Genomic DNA, 14,152 nt, shown 5'->3' with positions numbered 1-14,152 from the left:
CCCAAATCCGATGTATCTGAATACAACACATGGTTTGGGTTCTTGATCGCAAGCGGAAGACCTTCTCGAAGTCTGACGTTGCTGTCCCACCAAGTCAGACATGTCTTGACTGAGTTGGAGATTGGGATAGAGATACTCTCTAAGCCCTTCTCCTTGTTCCAATAGTTTAGGTGAAATTGGAGAGAGCAAAGGTTGAGTCTCCCCAGAGAGATAAACTGCTCCAGCGATGAAAGAGTCCCCACGAGGCTCGTTCAAACTCTTACAAAGCAACTGTTTTTCTCTTGCAAGTGACGTACTTTTAACAGAGCTTGTTCCATTCTTGTGGGAGACGAAAAGGCCCGAAAAATTCGACACTGCATCTCCATCCCCAAAAAAAAGAACAGTCTGGGATGGAATAAGTTATGACTTCTCTACGTTCACTATGAGACCTAGCTCCTTGGTTAGGTCTATGTCCATTTGAGGTTCTCCAGACAGCCATTTAATGACGACGCCCTGATCAGCCAGTCGTCAAAATAAAGGGAGGCTCTGATCCCTGAAAAAATGTAGAAAGCTTGCTACATTTTGCATGAGCCTTGTAAAAACAAGAGCAGCAGGACTGAGGCCGAAGCCCAGTGCTCGAAATTGGTACACTACTTTCCCGTCCACAAACCTCAGACATTGTTGAAAGTTTGGATGAATCGGGATGTGGAAGTATGCATCCTGAAGGTCGAGAGAGACCATCCAGTCTCCTTCCCTTACTGCTGCCAAGACAGATTTGGTAGTCTTCATCGTGAACTTTGTCTTGACAATGAACACATTGATTGCACTTACATCTTAAGTACTCCTGCAGTGAACGTGGCTGCCAGTTCATTGGAGCCATCCCTTATGGCCTTGTTCATGCATGACATAATTTGTACAGCAATAAATTGTCCGCTGGAGAGACCTTCTTACTTAAGGCTCCCAGGGACCAATCCAAAAAATTAAATACTTCAAACGCTCGAAAAACTCCTTTCAGGAGATGGTCTAGCTCTGAAGAATACATTAAAATCTTGGAGCGTCTCATGGCTAGACGACGAGGAGAGTCCACTAGGCTTAAGAAGTCTCCCTGGGCAGAGGCAGGTACTGTACTCCCAAGCCGAGAACTTCTCCTGTGTCACACCAGACACTCGAGCGAGAAGCTAATTTAAGGAGGAGGAAAAGCAAAAGCAGACTTTCCTAAACTTCTCCTGGATTCCAACCAGTCTCCCAGTAAGAGCATGGCTCTCTTGGAAGAACGAGAGAGAACTGACTTCGTATATGTAGGAGTCGAAGAAAGTCATGCCATGAGTAAACTCAGACGGCGGAGAACGTGGAGCAGCCGTTACAAAATGAGTAGGACAAAATTTCCCTAAAGAAATTCATAATTTAAAAACAAGGGATTGTTGGACAACCCTAGGTTCCTCCTCTTCTGAATGAATCCCCAAAGGTACATTACAGTAGTTGAAAGGGGGTCATCAACTTCTTCTTCAGAAGGCACATCATCTGATAAATCTAAAGTCTTGCGAGAAGGAGCTTTATATTCAAAATGACATGAAGGAAAAGCCTGACAGGCTACATCAACTTGTATATGAACAGAAGTTAAAGTTGGAGGGTCGATGTCACGTCGTGACTACAGAGAATGTTATTCTACTACACGTCGAGACTGAAGTGACTGACGTTCAAACGTCACGTAGTAACACCGGTGACTGCTGTACGATGCTAAATCGTGACTTCGGTGAATGGCGCTCGACGTCACGTCGTGTCTACGGTGTCTGCAGCTCAACGTCACGTTGTGATAGCGGTGGCTGACGTTCAAAGTCTCGGCGGAACTGCAGTGACTGCTGATCAAAGTAATGACTCGACTTAACTGACTGTCGATCAAAGTTACCTCGAGAGTTTATGCTCCGCATCTCGTTTAACAGCAAAGCTGACACTAGGGATAACGTCAGCGTGACGTAACAAATCTCGTTTAGAAGGTTGAAGACCTGAATCACGTATCCCAGAACCGTGACGTACAACAAGCAAAGGATCCTTTCGCACAGGAACAGGATCTAAGCTTTCATTAAAGAAGAAAGCTTTAACAGCATACTGTATCTTGCAAAACACCTAACTTCGGATCAACCGCACTCGGAATAGATCGTGACGTCAGAAACGTCTGTACATGAACGTCATCGCTATGAACGGGACTCTCATGATGACTACATCTAAGACATTGATCTTGTTCTGAAGGAACTAATTTACGTTTCAACGGTCTCGAAACCTTATGCCAAGGTTTTTTAAAAGACGAATCAACGGAAGACGAGGAGAACTTCGTCTCTCCTGTCTTATGGTAAGGACGTGCTTGAAGAGCAACGTCTGATACCTTTGAGGGAACGTCTGTTCGTTGGTTTACACCTCTCACTTCCTTAGGTCCTACGACATTCCTTCTCCCTGGGGCAGGGGAGCCTGAAAGAGGTCTCGGACTAGGCAAGCGACAAGCACGAACAAACGAACCCTCCGCAACACTGAACATGTTTTTCGCACTTTCTTCACTGACCATTTTTTAAATAATTTCACATTAGACATGAATAAAGCTGATTTCTACCTGAAGCACGCAATTCTCCCTTAAATCAAAATATTAGAATTGCGAAAAATGTCGTATAATGTAAGCTCATTAGTACAAAATGAATTACACATGCACAAATTAATAAACATACATATATATAGAATAAAACAGAAATATATAAAGTTAAAAAAGATCAGTAACATGGGAGGAGACTAAAACTAGATCGCTAAGGACTACGTTTTTCAATCTCTCACCGTACAGTGCCTTGGGATGAGAATAAAAACTAGAACGTTTTATCCTCTCTCTCTCTCTCCCCGTACAGAGACTTGGGACGAGAGTAAATATCTGAATGAGAATAAAGATTTGGATCCTCTCTCTCTCTCTCTCTCTCTCTCTCTCTCTCTCTCTCTCTCTCTCTCTCTCTCTCTCTCGTCACTCACAAGAGACTTCGTCAATAAAAGGTTATTTGACTAAAGGGAAATACTAAAAGGAATAAGAAATTGAAAATTAACAAGTTTCCTTTAAATTAGTATTTAAAAAACTTCAGTTTGAAAGAAGAATGAACAAAACGTCAAAATCGATTAACTCTTTCTGCAAAGTGAAACCGTGATTCTCTCTTACTCTATCGTAACGATAGAGTACAAACTGCGTAGCATAAATAAACCAAACGTTAGTTCATCTTTGAAAACAGCACGAAGACTATTCAAAGAATAAATTTCTTAAAATATTTTCTAAAAATATTCATCTCATCAATCTAAACAAATATTAAAGTTGAATGGGCTCAACGTTGTTTAACTTCGTTTTCCAAGTCAGTACCGCCTACAAAGAATAGGCATAGGTCGCTTATAAACAAAAAATATAAAATTTATCTGTGTTTAGTATAAATGGAAAGCGAATCGAAGAGGCCGAATAAAGGCGGGTGAGATATAAAATATATAGAGGTAAATCTATAATTATCAACAATAATTTATAGTGATAAAATAATTACTAAAAGCCTTTAACACACTTCCGTACACTGAGGGAAGGGTCGGCCATCTTTTCTCTATGGAAAATCCAGAGAGAGATTAAAAAAAAAAACCAAGGGTAAAAAAAAAAAAAGTTTCTCTCCTTTCAAAAGAATTTCTTTTGAAGATCGTATTGCTTAAGAATAATCCAACACGGCGAACGCCATAAAACCATGAACAAGTACTTCACCAATCAGTATAAACTTGAGGTTAAGCGCGAGCGGAACCAATGCTGTCACTAGCACCGACAGAGAAGAAATGAATTTATGGAGAAGTATATGCGGTACTCACCACGAAAGAAGTTGAAGAAAAACTTGAATGATGATGGAGATGAATTTGCTGCACAGTAGAAATGATGATGATGAAGCTGATGATGTCTTCTACTGTGCAGCCAATGATAGTATTTTACGTCTCTTCAGACGGAGGTGTCTTTTCCTGGGACACCTCTTCAACTTCTTCCTGGGACACTTCTTCAATTTCTTCCGAAGGCGTACTAGCAGGAGGAACTGGCTCTTTTTTGCGAGGCTGGAAGAACATTGTGATCGGAAGTTGCTACCGCTGCTTCTTTTTTCGCTCGAAGAGCATCCTGTAGGGAGTCATGACGTCATCGATCTTGTTGCAGAATTGCATAGAACGAACCATATTCTCGTCCAACTCTTGCGACATTTCTTTCACCTCTTTCACATGGTTGCAGAACTTGGCAAGCCGTTCTAATGTTAAGCCCGTTTCTTCGACATTTTCTTGGGTCTCTTCCTGTGTTTCACTGTCTTCTTCACTGGCCGATTTCGTCAGGTCTTCTAGGTCTGCGTCAGTTAGCGGCTGGGAATGGCAGTCCAACAACTCGTCGACGTCTTCAGTCGTCTTATCGCCAAACCCGTCACCTCCAATTATCGCAGCCAACTGCACAGATTTGCGTATTGCAGTGTTGAATCTCAGACGGTGTAAATCCCTCGTCATCGTAAACAATCTGGGGCCACAACTTCTTCCAGCTCGCATTGACAGTAGCAGGTTTCATTTCTTGCAGTGCCTTCTGGATGTTCTGCAGGCACGTGGCTATTGTGTACTTCAGCCAGTACGCCTTCAAATTGAAAGTTTCATCCTCATCTTCTTGGGCAGCATCCACACACGCAACGAGGTCCGCCAAGGTATTCTTCGTGTAGAGGGCCTTGAACGCCTTGATAACCCCCTGGTCCATCGGTTGAATTAATGACGTGGTGTTGGGTGGCAGGAACTCAACCTGAATGCCTTCATGCGACAGATCAGTTGCATGTCCACCAGCATTATCCATAAAGAGAAAGATCTTAAATGGCAAGCCCTTCTCTACGAGATATTTGCCGACTTGCGGGATAAAACACTGGTGGAACCAGTTGGAGGTCAGCATCTTCGTAATCCATGCTTTTTGATTATGCATCCAGTACACGGGAAGGAGATTCTTATTTTTATTTTTCAAAGCGCGAGGATTTTTCAACTTGTAAATAAGCCCCAGCTTTAGCAAAAATCCAGCAGCATTGCCACACATCACGAGGGTTATGCGATCTTTGAACGCTTTAAAGCCAGAGGCTTTGGCTTCTTCTTTAAACAGGAAAGTTCGCGACGGCATTCTCTTCCAAAACAAGCCGGTCTAATCCATATCAAACACTTGTTCCGGCTTGTATCCACCTTCAGCGATAATGTTCTTGAACGTCTCGTTCGCGTAAGTTTCAGCAGCGGTAGTGTCAGCGGAAGCAGCCTCGCCATGCAGGGAAACGCTTTTCAGGCCGAAGCGTTTCTGAAACTTCGCGAACCATCCTTTCCTGGCGGAAAAACATTGTTTCTGAGGCTGGGAATCAGTGGATGTCCCTGGTTGAGGTTCATCTACATCATCTTCGTCTTCTTCAGCATGGTCGCCATCGTCGTCTTGAGGTTCCTTTGCCGCAAAATTCTCATACAAGCCCAAAGCCTTGGTTCGGATGGTGTTCGTATCCAAGGCTATGTTCTTCTTCCGGCAGTCGGCAATCCAGACTGCTAAAGCACCTTCCATACGGACGATCGTTTTATTACGCTTGGTAACGACTCGCTTCGCTGATCGGCTAAAGGTGATGGCAGCCGTCTTTCTAATGTTCGCCTCGTCCTTCTTGATGTTGCGAACGGTGGATTCGTTCACTCCAAAATGGCGGGCTGCGGCCGCGTAACTTCTGCCTTCTTTTAACATATCGAGAAGTGTCACCTTCTCAGCAATCGTCATCATCTTTCGGTGGCGTTTAGGCTCACTACCAGACTTAGTAGAAGCAGAATGCTTGGGAGCCATTGTACAGTAGGGGTTAAACAGAAAGTTCAACAAAAAGTTCAACTTAAAACAGTCACCCACAGCACAGATTAAAGTTCACAGTAACGTAGCAGCATCTACCCGGCGAGAGAGCGGCAAACGAAGTGGCCGCGAAAAGATGCTGCGGGTTGGAGAAGCGGTCAAAACACCAATCACAGGCTAGATTTCAAAACTTGGGATCTGATTCGTCATCTATCAGCACTTGAACCAATCAGTCTGTCTTACATGCTACGTAGTAGTTACCAATTCAAATACAAGGTACTACGTATACAGCTTTACGTACGCTATTTTACGCTTGTTTTGTTGTAGGATATGTACGCTTATTCGAGATGTGATTTTTGCAACAAAGAATATTATTGGATGCAGTACTACGTACGTATACATACAAAATATTCATGGAAAAGATCCACATCCATTACATTTGTAGCAGTAGCCATTAGCAGCCTTACACCATTCAAATACGGTATGACTGCATCTGATTTGCATTTCATGTTCGATTTAATTTTACTACGTACTATATACTGAATTATCGTATGATCACATTCTCTTTTCATGTTTTATTTCTTTCTGTACTGAATTATATGTCACATGTAATGCAATGAACCATCAGTAAGAGCAGATATTACTTATTACAGTATTAATGGAATTAACGAAATACGTATTTGGGGTCTTCATATATCGCGGTATTTTCGAAATTTCCGGAAAATCTGCAATATGTGTATACACATGCGTTATGAAAGAAATCCGCGATAGTCGAACCGCTTAGTAGCGAGGACTCACTGTACTACACAATTGTCCGGATGCCAAACAGTGAGATCATCCACCAGGACAGCACAATGGGCATGTGAGCGACACACGTCGTGGCCGCAGGGTTGGCTAAGGACCGCCGAGCATGCCGTCATCGAACAGCGTACTGCCTGTAAAATAAAAGATACATGAGTATCCCGTAGGCAAGCTGGAGGAGCCCGGGGGCTCCGGGAGCTTAGAATACACCGCTGTAGCGGAAATAATAAACCTAAGCTGTAGAGCAATACAGATAAGAATAAGTCAGTCCGTAATCGTGATCATACCCGGGGGGGGAGGGGGAAAAGTCGAGAACAGGGGATTATATAGATGTGTGTTAATATATAAGGAGATTAATCCTAGTGGATAAAGGTCACGCTGGCTCCAGGGAGACAACAGAGAGAGCCCAGGGCTCATGAAAACCTACCGGAGTAGGCGGACAGGGGAGTCGAGGGTCAAACCCGTCGATGGCACAAGGAATTAATCAAACTCGACATGGGAATAAGGCAAAGGCTACGTCCGGGGATCCCGTAAGGAATAATAATGGTACGTGGAGTCCGTGGAGTGCGGAACACCATATGAGGAGGGGGAAATGCAGGGATCTGTAATGGGTCCGTGAGGTGCGGGACCGGGAGGGAGTAGCAGGAATAAAATGTGTATAAATATGAATATACACAACATAAAATCCCAGACCGAGCCAGATCCCACCCGCCTACCGATGGCCAATCGAGACGGCGGGGAGAAACAGCTACGGAAGGGTAGGGGGAAAACTGAACAATAATGTATAAAAAGCCTCACACACGATCAGGGTCTGCCCGGGACGGAGCAAGGCGATGTCTCCAGAGGGGATATGAAACATAAAGCTGACTCCGAGCCTCAATATGAGAGCGAGTGATGGCATCCCTGAAGTGGGGGTACGGGGCGGAGGAGGCTAACGAGTGGGGCAGAAGAACAGGTGTACCAACCTGAACCGAGACCCACGACAAAGATCACACGGAAAGACTAGATTAATGAAATAATAATAATAATAATAATATTACTGATATGGTAATAAATGAAAAAGGGAGGGATGCTGGACAATGATAATAATAAACGTAAGATAGCCCGAAGGGACGAACGGAGAGGCAGGGGAAGACCAAGCCTAACAGCGCGGGGGAGACCGAGCTAGGCAGGGCTGCCAACATAACAAGGTGTCGGTGAGGTGCCAACAAAAAACATAAATTAAGTACTGCCTCGCAAAAGTCCCGACGAACTTGATAATACTAGTAAAATAACGTATACGCTAATATGATCGCTACTACGAACGAGAAAAACGTAAAACGAAGTAAAACTAGTAACGCCCGAAGGCGACCAGGCATGCCAACCTAAGTGAACAAAGATATCGTAATATCATAAAATAACTTATCGTAATAACAAATAAATACCATAGCATAATATAACACGGGGTGTGAACCGTGGATACCCAGAAAGTTCAGGACGAGAAACAATCAGTATAGAAGACTGATTGCTAAGTGTCAAGAACGAGAGAGAGAGAGAGAGAGAGAGAGAGAGAGAGAGAGAGAGAGAGAGAGAGAGAGAGAGAGAGAGAGAGAGAGAGAGAGAGAGAGAGAGAGGAGGTAGCCAGCCAGCATGGCGGACCCGATGCGGGGTCGCATAATATAAAAACTGAGATAAATTAATAACCAAGGGCAAGACTACCTCCAAAATCTCAAACGTCATAGATCTGGTACTTAACTTAGGTGGAGTAACAGTAGAATCCGACATCCTGGGATAAATCCTGGGTAAACCAAAGGAAATCACACACCGAGAAAAGAATAACAGCGTCAAAGCAGGTGCTATGAAAAGGAGTGACGTCACTAGCGTGGGTGGGATCGTTCGTAGAAGCGATTGGAGTTAGGATGTTGAACGGCTCCTCGCTGTTCGGGGATGTTGACAGGAGATATCTAAATGGTGCGAGACCTCTGGTTGTGATTTATCACGCCCCAGTATTATACCGACACCTTTTGAAGGTGAGCGAGCTGGGTTCAACCTAGCATTCCTATACAATTTTTTCTCTGGTAAAATTCATAGCAATTATTACCTTAGAAATGATGTAAAAGGAGCATTTCACTGGGAGGCACAGGTCAGAGCCCAGAAATAACAATAATAATAATAATAATAATAATAATAATAATAATAATAATAATGATTACATCACGAAAATAAAGGAATAACTTACATCATTGGTCATTGGATTCTTAGGGGGATAAAATTCCTCGTGGTAAGAGCGGCCGGATGAAACAGTCTGCCAGTAATCCTTCTGACTAAAAGGCTGTCCTCGATACTGAACTCTATAACGGAATCGAGCTTCTGATTTCTAGTGTCGAGCATATCATCCAGCTGTGGAAATCACGTAAGCGGTTAACAAAACATGGCCAATCAGAGAGATTCGTTCTCCAAATACCTCCAAAGAATTTACATTTGTATCCAAACATAAGAATGGATTTAAGCTACAGACTATTCCGTATACAATAAGGTGCTGATGATCAAAACTTCAGTATTCTAAACACTACATTAAATTTATCTCACTCTCTTTTCATGTATCATCCATATTTGTGACTGTAATTGTTTTGAAATGGAACTTTACAAGTGTTAAACATTATATTCATTGCTATACTGTACAGTATTTATAAGGAAGGAGTATTAAATCTCTTGTACGAGTAACATACTGGAATATACAAATGTGATTTCTTAATCAATTTCTATTTTTCCAAACCATACAAACACAAGACTTTGAAAGGAGTATGACTTCTGCGAAGCTGTTAAGCTTTTAACGAAGTAAACACAACTGGCTATTGGGCGGCAGGGAAGCCCCGCACAACCGACAAATAGCGCTCTCCTTTACTTTGACCTTTGGCCTAGGACTAGCAGGATGGTTGAGCCATGTAGTACAACTTAAAAAGGTCTCAAGGTTTCTATGGTCAGGAAAAATACAAATTGATTAAAAAAAAAAGGATTTGTTCCTATACATAATACAAAACTTCAACCTTTAGCCCCTTAACTGCAATGTGTTGAATCCCCCTCAGTAGCTACATATGAGATTTGTCACCATCAGATATATACATGAGCACATATTCTACTACATCGTATACAGATACTTCCATATTTGTTAGTTTTACTGCTGATTACAGAATAAATCTTTTGTTTTTCTTTTGTCTATTGCATTTTACTCTAAAAAAAAGTAAAAGTATCGCCCTTTCATTTGATAAAATCTTTCTACTTAAAGTGAAGGAACTATGTGAATGGCCGGAATGTACCTGGTCGACAACTCTACAGCATGGAACGTCACCCAGAGGTCATCTACTTCGTTGGCTCGCAGAAAGGGAGTAAGACAGTGTCCCCTTTCTTGTTGACGTATGCCACTATGTGGTGTTGATATAAGCCACTACGGTGGTGTTGTCGTTCATCAACACTCCTGAGTGCCTCCTCAAATATTCTTAAAAGGCTGCTTGCATTTCAAAGACACTGATGTGCAGATGTCTTTGTCCTCTTGACCAGACGCTTAAGACGACCAGATGTATGTCCGGGGGTTGACAGTCTAAGTGGAACTTTCCTGGTGAGGTTTTCCTCGTCCAGACACCGGGCAAAGTCAGCCAGAGCTTCTTGTCCCACCAGAGCAGGGGATCCATGTCGGTGGACCAGTGAGCCTTCAGACACTACAGAAGGAATCTCTGGTGGAGATGTCCGTGGGAAAAGAATTTGTCCGGTGAGGAAAGGTGGCCGAGAAGGCATTGACAGCACCGACCTGTTACTTTCGTCTCAAGCAAGAATAGTAGCGCAACCTCCTTGAGCCTGCTCAATCGATCGTCTGAGGGAAAATCTCTCACTGCTGCCATTTCTATCAGTATCTCCAAATACTTCAACCTCTACTTGAGTAGAAATAAGACTTCTCCCAGTTTACCACAATACCCATATCATGGCAAAATGTGAGAATCTGATCCTGAAGCAACTGACTACGAGGAGGCCACGATCAGCCAATCATCAAGATACATCAGCAGACATATCCCTAGCAAGACGGCCCAAGCCGCTACCAAGGTGAACACCTGAGTGAACATCTGAGGAGCAGTATACATTTAGAAGCACAGTCTTGAGCTAGTACAGTATCAGAGAGGAAGAAGTGGAGGTACTTGCAGGAGGACTGATGAACATGCAGTGGAAAGTATGCGTCTTTCAGATCAACCGAAAGAATGAAATCTCCCTCTCTAATGAAAGAAAGCACAGACTGCACCGTTTCCATCTTGAACTTTGTTGAACAAACATGTTCAGAGGAGTTGACTTCCCCACCAGAAAAAGTCGACTGTAGAAGCCTGGAGACTGAATTCTAGAACGAATTTGAGCACTTTCTACTGAAGTACCCTCTCCACCACTGTCAGCAATGTCAGGACTTTTGGCGAGGTTGTTGGATGATCAGACGGGAGCTCTATTGGTTATTTAGATGGTGGATCAATGGTCCTGAAAGGTAGTAAATAACCCTTCATAAGAGCATCCACTATAAGGTTCAGCCCCATGTCTATACCATGTCACCCATTGGTGAGACAGTGGAAGGGTCTGTGCAACCCCGACTCTCTGTCTTCCATTTACAAAAGAGGGTAACGACAGCCTCGAGTAGTGCCATCCTCTCCAACAGCTTGAACAAATTTTCACTGGAAGAGAGAGAAGCACAAGTCCATCATCCTGAAAGGAAACATGATGGTGGGCATTGATGCTCTGCCATCAAGCGGACAGCAGAAAGTGTACTGGGCCAAATACCCGTCCCACACAGCTACTGAGGTACCAGGAACCAGAGCCATGGCTCCGTCCACCAAAAGATGGGAAGCCACCTGGGAGCAGTACACCCTCCAACCCCGAAAGAGTAGTGGTGTCGAAAGGAGCCTTCTTACTACTATGGCTCTTGAAAAATTATATTTTCATAATAAAATAAATTTTTGAATATACTTACCCGCTGGTTATATAAAAGAGCTGAAGTCCCTGACGCCAGGGCAGAAAATTCAAATCTCGCGCTATCGAAGATACGCCAGGTGTACCAACCGCACCCTAGCGGTAGAACAGGTGGAACCACGCACCAACTCCAGTTCTTCCATGCCCCATAGCCATACCATAGGTAGTCTCTAGAGGGGAGGAGGGTGGGTGTTAAATTTATATAACCAGCGGTTAAGTATATTCAAAAATTTATTTTATTATGAAAATATCATTTTTAAATATAAAACTTACCCGCTGGTTATATAAAAGAGCTGATTGACACCCCTTGGTGGCGGGTCAGAGACAGCTACATATAGAAAATTCACTTAAGGGTTACATACAATAAACTTAAGCAGTTCTCACCTGATAAGGAAGCTGACAGCAATGATACTCTGCCTCATTTCGTCCGCTATCCTTAAGAGATCCAGTAATCCACTCGGGCTGAAAATCTCTAAGAGCTGTCAAACGGTACAACCACCTATAACATGACAGAACCTCAACCAATACCCTTGTTCCGGGTGCACTCAAGGAACAAATTGACCACCTAACCAAATCAAAGATTGCGGAAGACTGACGCCCAATCTCCACAAACAACCATAACAAACGAGTTCCAAGAGATAGAAAAGGGGTATTAGGAAAAAGGGGAACGTAGTGGTAGATCATTCACCTACTATCGCATTTGCCGCTATAAAAGGACCCAACGCAAAAAAGTCCTCATAGCGAGTCTGAACATTCTTCAAATAATGGGATGCAAAAACAGACTTACTTCTCCAAAATGTTGTATCCATCAGACTTTGCAGAGAACGGTTCTGTTTAAAGGCCACTGAAGTCGCTACCCGCCCTGACTTCATGTGTCTTGACTTTGAGGAGCCTCTGATCCGACTCATCACACTGAGCATGAGCTTCTCGAATCAACAATCTAACGAAAAAAGACAAGGCATTCTTAGACATGGGCATCGAGGGTTTCCGGACTGCACACCACAGAGCGTCTGAGTTACCTCTCAGATTCTTAGTCCTGTCCACATAAAGCCGTAGCGCTCTAACTGGACAGAGAACCCTTTCCAATTCACCGCCAGCCAAATCAGAAAGGTTAGAAATCTCGAAGGATTTGGGCCATGGCCGAGAAGGGTTTTCGTTCTTGGCCAGGAACCCCAGTTGCAAAGAAAAAATGGCTTTCCCATTCCGAAAACCAATGTTCCTGCTTAAAGCGTGTACTTCACTAACTCTTTTCACAGTGGCGAGGGTAACCAGAAAAAGGGTTTTCAAGGTTAAGTCCTTAAATGAAGCCGAGTGTAAAGGCTCAAATCTGTCACTCATGAGAAATTTAAGGACAACATCCAAATTCCAGGCGATGGGAGCTGTTTGAATCTTCTTGGTCGTATCAAAAGACCTAAGTAAATCTCTTAGATCTTTATTATTAGAAAGGTCTAGGTTCCTGTGTCGAAAAACCGTCGCCAACATACTCCTGTAACCTTTAATAGTAGATGACGAGAAGTTATGCTTAACTTTAAGGTCCAAGAAAAAATCTGCTAATTAGGAAAGCGAGGTACTGGAAGAGGAAATCGCGTTAGTTCTACACCACTCTCTGAACAACTCCCACTTGGACTGATACACCTTGATGGTTGAAGACCTTCTTGACCTTGCAATTGCCTTGGCTGCCTTCTTCGAAAATCCTCTAGCTCTAGCGAGTTTTTCAATAGTCTGAAGGCAGTCAGACGTAGAGCTCGGAGGTTTTGATGATTTCGGGCCAAGTGAGGTTGTCTGAGAAGATCGGGTCTCATGGGAAGGCTTCTCGGAACATCCACCATCCATTCCAGTACCTCTGGAAACCAGCTCCTTGACGGCCAGAACGGAGCTATCAGTGTCATTCTGGTCTCCTCGTGCGAAATGAACTTCTGAATCACTTTGTAAAGGATCTTGAACGGAGGGAAAGCATAAACCTGCATGTGTGACCAGTTCATCAGAGAAGCGTCTATGTGCAAAGCTTCGGGGTCTGGAACCGGAGAGCAGTAACACTCTAGCCGTTTGGTCTTCGCGGTGGCAAAGAGATCCACGAGAGGTCGACCCCATAACCGCCACAGACTCTTGCAGATGTCCGGGTGCCGAGTCCATTCTGTGGAGAGAACCTGACCTTTCCTGCTGAGTCTGTCTGCGCTCACATTGTTGACCCCCTGGATGAACCGCGTCAAAAGAGTCACCTTCCTTTCCTCCGCCCAGACGAGAAGCAGTCTTGCAATCTCGTACAGAGGCCAAGAGTGGGTCCCGCCTTGCTTCACAATATAGGCCAGAGCTGTCGTGCTGTCCGCATTGACTTGGACCACCTTGCCCCTGATCTGCTTTTCGAAGCCGATGAGAGCCAGATGAATAGCTAAAAGCTCCTTTTGATTGATGTGGAGAGAGGTTTGCTCCACCGTCCAAGTCCCCGAAAGCTCCTACTTCTCTAGGGTGGCTCCCCACCCCGAATTGGAGGCGTCGGAACACAACACGAGGTCTGGGTTCCTCTGAAGTAAAGACAAGCCT

The 14,152-nt window shown here is 43.9% G+C and overlaps 1 pseudogene; it reads right to left on the bottom strand.

Moving 5' to 3' along the window:
* The window catches only part of LOC137643782 (adenylate kinase-like), a 60,020-nt pseudogene that overhangs the window by 22,213 nt on the left and 23,655 nt on the right, over positions 1 to 14,152 (bottom strand).

This window comes from Palaemon carinicauda, chromosome 1 (genome assembly GCF_036898095.1).
Source record: "Palaemon carinicauda isolate YSFRI2023 chromosome 1, ASM3689809v2, whole genome shotgun sequence".
Classification (NCBI taxonomy): Eukaryota; Metazoa; Arthropoda; class Malacostraca; order Decapoda; family Palaemonidae; genus Palaemon; species Palaemon carinicauda.
The sequence above is the reverse complement of the archived record's forward strand: the minus strand, read 5'-3'. Positions and strand labels throughout refer to the sequence as shown.